We start from the raw sequence: 11,546 nt of genomic DNA, 5'->3' as shown, positions 1-11,546 counted from the left end.
AAAAAAAAAAAAAAAAAAAAAAAAAAAAAAAAAAAGGCTCTAAAAACAATGTAGAAACAGATGCATAGTGATTTCATGAAATGTCTAGTAATTAAATCTTTATTTCTGTTGGGAAAGAAACACCCCTTTATGTATTCAGGAAAGTCTTCTTTCTCTGAACATAAAATGTTTTTACACTTGAGACTGAATGGGTATATGGATATCTAGTCATATAATAATCTACTAAAGACAAGGAGTGGGTATCAAAAACTTAAATACTGTTCAATAAAATGTTTTGGAAAATATTTATATTTTCATTCGCGTATTTTTTCATTCTTTTGTTTAGATTGAAGATGTATGAATTTTTATAGAGTTTTTTGAGTAAACAAAATAATACCTCTGATATGACTATTTAATTTGAGGAATGGAATAATCTACATGTCTGAGAAATAATTATTACTTGGATAATTAATAATTATAAAACTAAGTCTATTATTGAATAATGCATAACTGTTGGAATAATACTTGGAATTATAGAATGATCTACATGTCTGAAAAAATTATTTTTCATTATTTATGCCATTCAAAATTCATTTTTCACCCTTCCCATAATACTATTTTTTTGCCCTTCCCTTTTTGTGAGAGGAGAATATTTCAGGTTTTCTTTTAATTTGGGTAGTGGGTTTTCTGCAATATCCCACCTGTTTTTCACTGGTTCCAATGACTTTTGATTAGACATTTGATTTCTCATTATTAAGAATTCCCTATTGTATTAATGTAGTACTTTTTCATAATGGGCCCTTATTTTATAATATATTACTCTTATAAATACAATTAGGCTACAGATTTAAGATGTTTAGGATTTTTTCCTTTCCTTATACTATGTTTTGTGAAGTAATACCTATTCTACTTTCTCAGGTTGATCCTCTTCCTTTATTTTGATTTGTTCTATAAATATATTCCAACTTATTTCTCCATCGTACTGTTGGTGCATTTTTGCATTTTTTTCTAGCTTTGGGTTATTGCACTAATGTGCTCAATGCTACTATTCTTTTCACATTTATTCTGGTTCACACAGCTAGCTTGTCTTGGTTATATAAAGGACAGTAGAATTTCAGGGTCATATGTATAAATATCTTCAATTTTACTAGATAATGTCTAACTGTTTTCCAAAGCAGCTGTGGTATTTTACTGTTACACCCATGGTGAATGTCTTCAATTTGCAGACCCTGCAGCAGATGTAGTTAACACCCCACCCATGCATTCTGGTACTCTCCCTTTTTATGCATGACCAAATCAAGGACTCCTAACTGCAAGCACCTGCAACTCTTTGCCTGCGGGCTCTCTTTTACTTTCAGAACCCACTTAGTTCCCAAGTGGAACAGGGTTGGAATGCCCAGGAATTAACCTTGTCCTCACCTGCCCCTGGAAGTTGCCCCCAACAAATCCCTAACATAATGGCATATCGTTACTCTGAGATGAATTTTTCATCTTCTAGTATTTTTTAGGAGTTGAAGCTCTCTTGCTCACTGTGGTAACTTATTCAATAATAATCCTTTCCTGGCTTACTTCTCTTCCCAGTTTCACTTTCCTGCTTTCACATTAAGGTGTTTCAGGATCATCAACTGGATAAGCTATTTGCCCCTGAACCCTTCACTGACATTTGTAACATTTATGGATTCAGTTTCCATCCTGTCTTCTCTTACAGCCTCGTCGCCTTACTTTTATTATAACACTTCTCCCACTACATTGCATTCCAGGGGGAATTTAAGCTCCATGAGGGCAGGATCTTAATATTTCGGTGGGGTTCTATCTCTAATGCCTAGCACAGTTCCTAGCAAGTAAAGACCAATCAGTATTTTTTGGAGTCATGACTAAGTCCAGTAGTATCTAGTGGGCTGAGGGAACCATGGTGGAAAAGAGCCCAGAGAGAGGTTACAGGGAATGTGCATGGTGGGAATACTGAAATATCGTATGGAGTGTCACCGAGGGGGCATATCTGAACTTGGTGAAGGAGCATCCACGCAGATATGAGGGCAGAGAGTATTCTAGAAGGTGGGACTACCATGAACAAAGGTCCAGAGAGGGGAATGTGCTCCACTATTCCAGGAGAGGTCAAGAGATTAATATCACTAAAGCAGAGCAAGGGGAGAATGGCCAGAGATGAGACGCAAGTAGTCAGATTAAAAATATAAAATGGTAAATGAGTGCCTAGATAAATGCATAATAAGTATCTGAATGAATATAGGTATGGGAAGCAGCAGGATACAATAGCATTCAGTTAGAGACTTAGCCTCTTTTGTAACTATATTTTCTGACTTATAGGATGGGAATAGAAGTGCTTAATATAGAGGGGTTGAAGACTAAAAGAGAATATGTATTCAAGCACCGAGTAAACTGCTGGGTCAAATTGGTCTTGCAAACCGAAATTACTAGTAATAGCATTAGCAAAAGTACTTATTGTAAAGTAGTGGTCACTCTGGTAGCAGAGGGAATATCAAAGTATTCAAGTGTCACCCAACTGAATTCTTAACTACTCGGAAAGCTGAGGCGAAAGGATGACAAGCCTAAGGCCAGCTTGGGCAATTTAACCAGACTGTCTTGAAGCAAAATATGGGGGATATAGCACAGTGGTAGGTAGAGCATTTTCTCCACATGCTGGAGACCTGGGGTTCAACCTCTAGTAATGCACACACACACACACACACACACACACACACACACACACAGTACTTGGTAGTCTGGTGCTTTCGGATAGGAAAAAAATAGTAAATAGAGGGTGAAGGGTAACTACTGAGAGAGGCTGATATTTGAACTTGGTCTAAGAATTATGAAAACATATCTGCCAAAAAAGAAGAATGTCATTCCAAAGATTAAACTGTGCCCATCCTAAATAAAACAGTGGTTTCATTTTTCTAGTTGAATACTAACTGAATCACTTTGATTCCATGGGCAAAGCTAGGCTAGCCTGTGTTATAATTTCCTTACATTAACTGAAGCTGGAGTCTTACTTTTTTAGACTTTTTTTTTGAGACAAGGTTTCACTTCCACTTTGTAATTCAGGCTGGCCTTGAACTCACTGTTTAGCCAGGCTGGCCTCAAACTTACAGTGATCCTTCTGCCTCAGCCTCCCAAGTGCTGGGATTACAGGCATGTGCCACCATTCCTGGCTTATCCTTTTATTTTAACAACATAGTTCATGCATAGAGTTTATTTTAGGCATCCAAGAATAGAAATCCATAAATAATATTCATCATATTTTAAAGGCCCTTCTTAAAAATTAAACAAAAACCCAAAAATAATCAGGAAATAAGAGAACCGTTTTTGGTAACATCGGGCCCAAATATTTCAGATCCATTGCTCAGAAAAGTAGAAAGCTCTCTTTTTCCTACTCCTCTTTTCTCCTGTCTGATTCTCATTCAATCTACTCCAACTTCCACTTTTTTATATACCTCATTCAAAACAATTCCTTTTGTATTTAAAGCAGCTTGTTAATGTTTTTATAGAGAAGCTTATGTGCTGGATCTAGAGTTGACCTGTACTCAGGGACTCTGTCATTTATAATAACTATTTTGACAAAAAATGTGAAATTGAAATGATTAGAGATGTTAAGAAAAGCACAAGCTAACAAATCATGTATAAGGTAATCTTTCAGGAGTCCATAATTAAAGGCCTATGGCATTTGGAAGACATCATTGTTCTAGAAGTTTCAAAAATCTTGCGTCCATTTTCACCTGTTGTTTTCAGAATCCGATCAGATGCACCAGTGGAAAAAAATTAGTTACAGAGGTGATGGAAGAGGTGAAGAACTAAACACTGGATGTAACCTGGGCATTATTTATTTATGTATTTATTTATTTATTGGTACTGGGGATTGAACTCAGGACCTTGGGCTTGTGAGGCAGGTGCAATACCACTGAGCCAAATCCCTGGCCCAAACCCGGGCATTATTAGCAAGACACTATTACCATCCAGTTGGTTTGAAGAGTAATGAGAGTGAGTGGCATGAGCAGACGTCAGCGATCAAAGTTCACCCCGTTAGAAGCACAATTAACTCGTGGTAGGAACTGGAGTCATGGAAGAGATGGAGCCACTGTCGAAGATGCCCAAGGGAGAAGTGAGGCATGAGTAGGGGAAATAGCCTGTTCTCTCCACTGTACTTCTACAATAACCCATGGGAATGATGTCTTACAGTCAAGTCTTGAATAGCCCGTCACATTTCCTCTCATTGTTGGTTTTATATTTCCCAATTTTTTGGCCCCCTTTTATTATATAAATATTTTCAAATTTCACACATATTAGTATACATTTTCTCTTACATATATTCTTCTATCGCTAGCTGCCATTCGCTGAGCCCAAGATAGATTTGGCACAGAAGCCTGAGAAAGAGTCCAGAGAGGTCAGCCTGTCATGACTCAAAGAAGAGAAGGCACAAGAATGGATTTGAGGGCAACACGGGGATTAGCAATGAGCAACCAAAGTTCAAGGATTTTACAGAGAGGAACCTGTTTTCTAGAGCCCTGTGATAGATACCTTTCATCCTGGAATTCTGAGTCACTGTGCACACCTCATTAGAATGATTTCAAGAGAGATAATCTAATTTGTTGCAGGCCTTAGTCCTGATAGTTAACTGTAGCTAAGAAAGGGATCAGCTCATGCAAATATGTTGAGCTGCCGCTTACCTCTGTGTGTCTCATTTCAGAAAAAGAGGTGGGGCAATTCAGCAGGAAAGGTGTCTCAAGGGTGGGCATGTGCTGCACACTGCCTGTCTATGTTGGATTTCAGGGTGTGTGGACCCGCGTTGAGTGACATTGGTCTATTTTGGGCTACATTTATCAGATTTGAATATCAGTATTCTGCTAGAATGACATTAGTTAGATAGTTTTGAATAGTCGATGCAAAATATGGATTATTTTTCTGTATCATTATTTAGCCAAACTCAGCAGTAAAATATCCCGTGGGAACGATGTTTTACAGTCAAGTCTTGAATAACCCCTCACATTTCCTCTCATGGTTGTTTTTATATTTCCCAAGTTTTTGCCCCCTTAAAACACTTTTATTATACAAATATTTTCAAATTTCACACAGATTAGTATACATTTTCTCTTGCATTTAAAATATTTTTTCTTTTATATCTGTATTTGCACTCCTAATTTTATGTGTATTTTTTTTGTTATCCTAGATCAGTATCTTCAAACTTTACTATGATTAAGTAGTCTTTGAATTAAAAAGAAGTCAACTCTACAATTTTTTCTCAGCTTTCTAGCTCATTCTAAAATTTATGCATTGAGTTTCTCCTTCTGGGTAGGCATTTTTGACATTTTGATTTTATTATTCAAAACTTTGCCATGTCTGTGTGCTACTCTCGTGTCAAATTTAATACATTTCTTAAAATTTTGTCCTCTCACCTTACACATAACAGAAGCACACTTTTAATGCTTTTGTGAGTAACTAAGAGTTTTAATTAATATAACTTAATTTTAAGCTAATTTTCCCATTGAGAAATACAATTAAGTTTTTAAAATAAAATTGTCATTCTTTTATTGTTTATATATTTTCTTCTTATTCTTCACATTGAGGTAATTTTTTTCCAAAATTATTAAATTGGTTTCCTGGGACATGGAACTTTTAGTGCCAAAACTGGAAAATTGCTGGGAAAAAGATGTTTTTGATCACCAAAACTGCATAGCACCAACCCAATTTTTCAGAACATTGTGTCTGTATTTTACTCCTTCCCTCTCTTCAATGTGTTTTACTTATATTACTTTAAAGCCAGTATTGTTTCATTCCAGTTTTCCCTTGTTTTAATGATCTCTCATTCTGTCCTATAGTCTTTGACTTCAGTCAGTCTAATTCATTTTGCCTTCTGCTTACATTTTTTTGTTTTCAGTACTGGGGATTGAACACAGGGGCTTTGCACTAAGCTCTTCCCCAGACCTTTAAAAATATTTTTTTGTTATTTTTTTTATTTTCCTAAGTGGCTAAATTGCAGGCTGGTCTGGAATTTGTAATCCTCCTGTCTCAGTCTTCCAGAGTGCTGGGATTACAGGTATGCAACACAATGCCCAAATTTAGTTAAAATTTGTTTTAACTAACAATTTTTTATTCCATCTAGTATAGATGCCACCAATTTTATGAAAATGCTACAATAAATAATAAATCCATAATAAATAATTTTCAGAGATGTTATCTTGAAATTCCAGCCCAATGCTCTTTTTCTATTAGTATGAATCATACAAAAGCAACATTTTAAAGACCAAAAATAGTCAAATACCCTGACTTCTGTAAGACTCAACACAAACAACACCAAGTAGTATTTTTCTTAGATCCTCCTGTGTCCTTGAATTCATCCTGACTGGGTGCAGTTAATTTTTGCTTTCACCAAAGACAAGGCATATGAATTTACTTGGACTTCACCCATTGTTTAGATCCTACCTATTCTCAGATCTAAAAATAAAGAGCGAGGTTACATGTATCTGGTCTACAGATTGCTCATCGTGATTCACTCTCAGTGTTTCTGAAAGTTGTCATGTTTTCAATTGCCTATTTAAACATTTTGATGAGATGTTAAAAGAAAATTCTTTTTCTAATATTTGTGACTATGTAGTTTAGTTTTGCATACAAATTGGAATCCTGTAGGGAGTTTTCACAAATAGAAGTAAGACAACACTTTCGATTGTCAATAGTAGGGGATGTAATTCCTAAACAGTAAAAGCTATGTATTGGTTTATCCCATTGAAAATGCCAGTGGGGCTGGGTGTCAGGTAAGTTTTAACTGTGGCTCCATTTGTTTATAATTCTCTTTGCTTCAGCTCTATTTATGCCCAATGCTTAGGCTTGCCTCTTTAGTACAGGCAGATTTGTGTATGGAACACTGAACTTTAAACTGCTACTCTGTGTTCTCTTTCGCAACTCCTGAATTAGTTTTCATTTCTGGGGACATGGCTGCTCAGGTTTATCCTGGGACCATAGCTGTGGTCAGCACTTCCCAATCCTCATGGCTGCTACTAAGACAAGGTAAAGGGAGGCAAAGTTCCCCTGGGAGATAAACACAACCTAGTTGCAGGTTCTGCTCCAAAATGTCAAACTCACAGCAATGGCTAGGGCTATGCCTTCTTGTCATGAGACAAACATCTGGAGGGTTTTCTGCATTGGAAAACTTTTATTAGCATGCTGCTGGGATAAAAATGTAACAACCATTATTGTCCCAGGGTCCATCCATCTTTCTACAAGTGACTCATTTATATTTCTTTATTGCAGACTGGTATTTCACGGTGTGTAAATAGCACATTTTTCTATTCCATTGATTTCTAATGGTAAGTGAAATACATCAGACACAGAAGCTTAAATATTGTATGGCTTCTGTTAGATGAGAAACCCTAATTTTAAATAAAGAATAAAATAAAAGATAATAAGAAGTAGGGAATAGATTTTTCTGAAGTGGGAAGGGGATCAAAAGATAGAGGCAGTAGCGGGGGAGAAGAGGAAAAGGTGATGAAGAAAGGATTTAAGATGTGCCTTGTATATGTACCAACTCTACACAGGGAATGTAAAAACATTATGTACTGCAAATATGTACTAATGATGAAAAGAGCGTATATCAACCACTCTTTGATCTGGAAAATTCTTCTCCCTGACTTTTAACATTCAATTCTTCCTCCTCTGAAAGGTCTCACCTCTTTCAAAGTCATATTTCAATCTCACCAAATCATGTAATGAAATAGGTCATGTCACCTTTCTTTTCTGTATTTCTTACTTCTGCATTTAGGTGGTTTATTATTAGATCAATAAGATATAATGTTTCTCAATGTTTTCAATCTGAAGCTTTACATAACTATTTTATATATTAGCCTTATATTACTCATTAAATTTAAAGTGCATGGTACATAGCATATGAGTCTGATAAATACTTGCCACATCTCTGTGTACCTCTTGGGTTGTGCACAAATCATATGCTAAATAAGTTCCATTAAGTAAAAGAAATAAATATATTCCATTGGGATGGTAAAATTCACTCCAACACAATCACTACCTACATAGGAATCTCATATCTAGTCTCTCATCTCCATCCAAATTACATACTCAGTCTTATCTCTTCCCTCTAATTACACCCCCTCTTGACCTGTAAATGATGGGAATACCTCGCTGACCTTTGCTGAACTGGTTTTAAGTTTCTCTCCTATTTGCGAATCTAACACATTTAGTGTTTTTCTTCTGTAAATTCTGGGAGGGTGGGTCAAGGTCTATATCCTTTGAGTTATAATGTATGCAGTGCAATATTAAGCTCAATTTGGTTCATAAGAATTGGTTTATGATTATGTGGTTATTTATTATTTATATGGTGTGGTTATATAGTGTGGCTGTGAAGAGTCACATAAAATGGAAGTACATAATATAAAGGAATGCACCTTAAAAACTGCATTAATGCAAACCTCATGTAAAGGAATGGAATACAGAAAGTACTCAAATAGGGGCAGCAAAATATGTTTTAATATTTTGAAAGGAGAAAATTCTTCCCTTTATACACCATATATATATATATATATATATATATATATATATATATATATATACACACACACACACACACACACATACATATATATACATATATATTATACATATACACACACATCTGTATCATTACTGACCAAAAATCAACAAAAGATTATATTCAGATGTGAATATTTTTTCATGTTCAGAAAAAGTTAGCTGACTCTTAAACTTAATTCCTAAGACTAATAATCTTCCATTTCAAATTGGAATGACCTATGTGTTTTTAAAAATACTTCAGAATAATCACATTTTTTGAGATTGACTTAATCTTTCTTTTTACTCCTTATTGCTTTTCTCCTTTTGCCCAGCAGGCCTCTCCTCAGTTATCCCAAGTGGATTTAGAAAGGCACAGTTATACTATAAAGTGGGCTGACTGCTTCCTCTCCTATCTCCCTTGAAGGCAAAATCTAGGGAAAGCAAAATAAAATTAAATCACTTTATGTGAGTTAAGCTAGAACAAAGTAAAAACTTACTAAATTTGTCTGGATATTAAGATAGGTGAGAAACTCCAGTGGTTTAAGCACCTGAAAATTTCTCTTAAATTCTGAAGCATTAACAATTATGTACCGATCCTAGCCAGAGGAAATCATTTAAATAGAAACTGGGTAATTCTCACCTCTGTTACTACCTCTGAATGTTGAATGGAAAATTATTGATGAAGTAATTTTACTACAGAATATGATTGATATGACTTTTAAATCAGTTAATTTCTATAAAGATTTAGTTGAAGCAAAAGTAGATTAATTCCTGAGTAAAGAAGATAGGTCACATCAATGTGAATATTTATTTGAAACTATTTGACTGGATAAATCTATCAGCATTTTTAAACTCAAAGTTTATAATATGGATAACAAGAGTTCATATAGATTTAGTTGTTTCAGTATTTTTATGTGATTATTAGTTGGCTGATTCACTTAGGAATAGTGAGCTCTGTGCGTGTGTGAAATACAGGGCACTGTTTAAAGAGCGCTCCTTATCAATGGAGGAGTTTGATTTCTTGATTTAATGATTTAATTAGAAGAAAACTAAGCAAAGTTTTGAGGGAGGTAAGAAAGTCTGTTATCAGTGAAATGGTAATAACAAGGGAACCATGGTAACAAGGAACAGTATTTATTCAACATTTACTTGTTTTACACACTGCGTTTAGCCTTGTGCTAAATAATGTTAGGTCTAACATTTTTTGAAGAGGAAAGCAGGTCATAGATTGTCCAACGCTACAGAGCTGGTACAAAGCGGACACAAAGTTTCAGTCCAGCTTGTCTGCCTCCGGAACATTTTCCTTATAAATTGATGAGCCACAAAGTATGTTCCAGTAAAAGTCAGTTTATTTCAAATAATGGAATATATAGTAACTTATACAAGGGAAGAACGTCCAGCTGAGGTTCATTGGTAACTAAAACAGGAAGCTGAAAAACCACAGGAATCCAAAATCTCGTTTTTCATATCTGGTCTCTGTGTCCAGCTCATTCTTCTGTTTTGTTTCCTTCCATTGCTTTTCTTCTGCTTTCAAATATCTACACCACCCAGCATTAGTATATAACAGTTGGTATATTTGTTAATTGAAAGCCCCTGTAGACATAACCTCAGTGAACTCAGCTCATCATTCACCAGTTATAGGATGGACAATATATTTTCAGTTTATATTGTCCCATTCTGATCTATAAACCAGAGAGGGTAAGAGACACAGAGAGTAGACTAGAGCAGCCATGGTCCAGGCTAAAGACAGAGATACATCAGAAACCATGATCCCCTTCTAAGGCCATTGACTATAGGCCTTATAAAGATCCTCAGACAACAATCAACTCCTGGATGTCTTGGTTTCCTGTAGATGATGGACCACTCTATTTGCCAGAGGAGGACCAGAACCAAGGAAAGAGCTACCTCATTCCCCCACCCCCATCTCACTTTTCTATGTATGATGCTAGTGTATTATTACACCACCTGAAACTACAGTTACTGTGGACGCAAGTTAAGATAGGCCTGACATACCCACAACTTGGGTTGAGACTGCAACTTTAGTTTTAAATTATGAACAAAGTATAAAGTTACAATCTGAATGCTGGCCACTTGTGCTTCCAGATGGTCTCAGATACAGATTTAACCCTTAAAAAGCTCTGGAATGAATACTGCAACATCCTTTCCTGTGTTTGGTTGAGAAATCCTGGGCCAATGTCTTTGTAAGGACACTGAGGTCTGCCTGTGTACAGGAGAGAGACTTTGAAGGCTGTGTAGAGGAGTCTGAGCCTTTAATTTACCAACTTGTGTTATAACCAGCCCTCTTGAATGAATTGACTTCATAAATCGAGGGTCCATTTTACCTTTACTTAGTCAGTCTTGGCAAATGAGAGTTATGGTTCCATTATTCAGTTTTTTATATTTAATTAATTTATTAAGGGAGGGAGCTGTGCTTACAAAGTGAGAAAAAGATGGAAAGAATACCCTTAAATCTCACAGTGAGACAAGAAATTTCTTATGGAGATCAGACCTTGGGATTCTAAAGAATCCAGTTATTGTAGCAAGACCACTCTTGCTCCTTCTGTGTCCTGCTTCTTGTTAAAGGAGGGACCCACCTCACGTTCCTGGTAGGGCAGTGCCTACAAGGAGCTGAGCAGAGCCCTCCTTCCAGGGCATTTGCTCGCCTCTCTTCCTTTTGCTTTGTCCTTTATAGAAGCCTTTTCTATTTATCAGTGGTTCTTTACCATTCCGCAATCAGCTTCTTCTCAAAAATGTGTGCATACTTTCCATCACGGGAAAATATTTCCTATGTGGTTGAGATTCCCCCACGTACAACATTATGTGCTAGTTACGATAATTAGCCTATGTGTCTTCATCATGGTGCTTGCTGGCAGAAAAACCTTGATGATGACATTATAATCCTTAACATTTTTATACATAATCAAAATGACCATGTAATTTCCTTGCCACCTTTGGTTAGGTTGCTTAAGTCGTCTTTCTTTTAGTTTTTTTTTTTTTTTTTTTTTTTTTTTTTTGGGGGGTTTAACGGTCCCTTT

This window comes from Fukomys damarensis, unplaced genomic scaffold (genome assembly GCF_012274545.1).
Source record: "Fukomys damarensis isolate Sample0158 unplaced genomic scaffold, DMR_v1.0_HiC HiC_scaffold_7, whole genome shotgun sequence".
Lineage (NCBI taxonomy): Eukaryota > Metazoa > Chordata > Mammalia > Rodentia > Bathyergidae > Fukomys > Fukomys damarensis.
The sequence above is the reverse complement of the archived record's forward strand: the minus strand, read 5'-3'. Positions refer to the sequence as shown.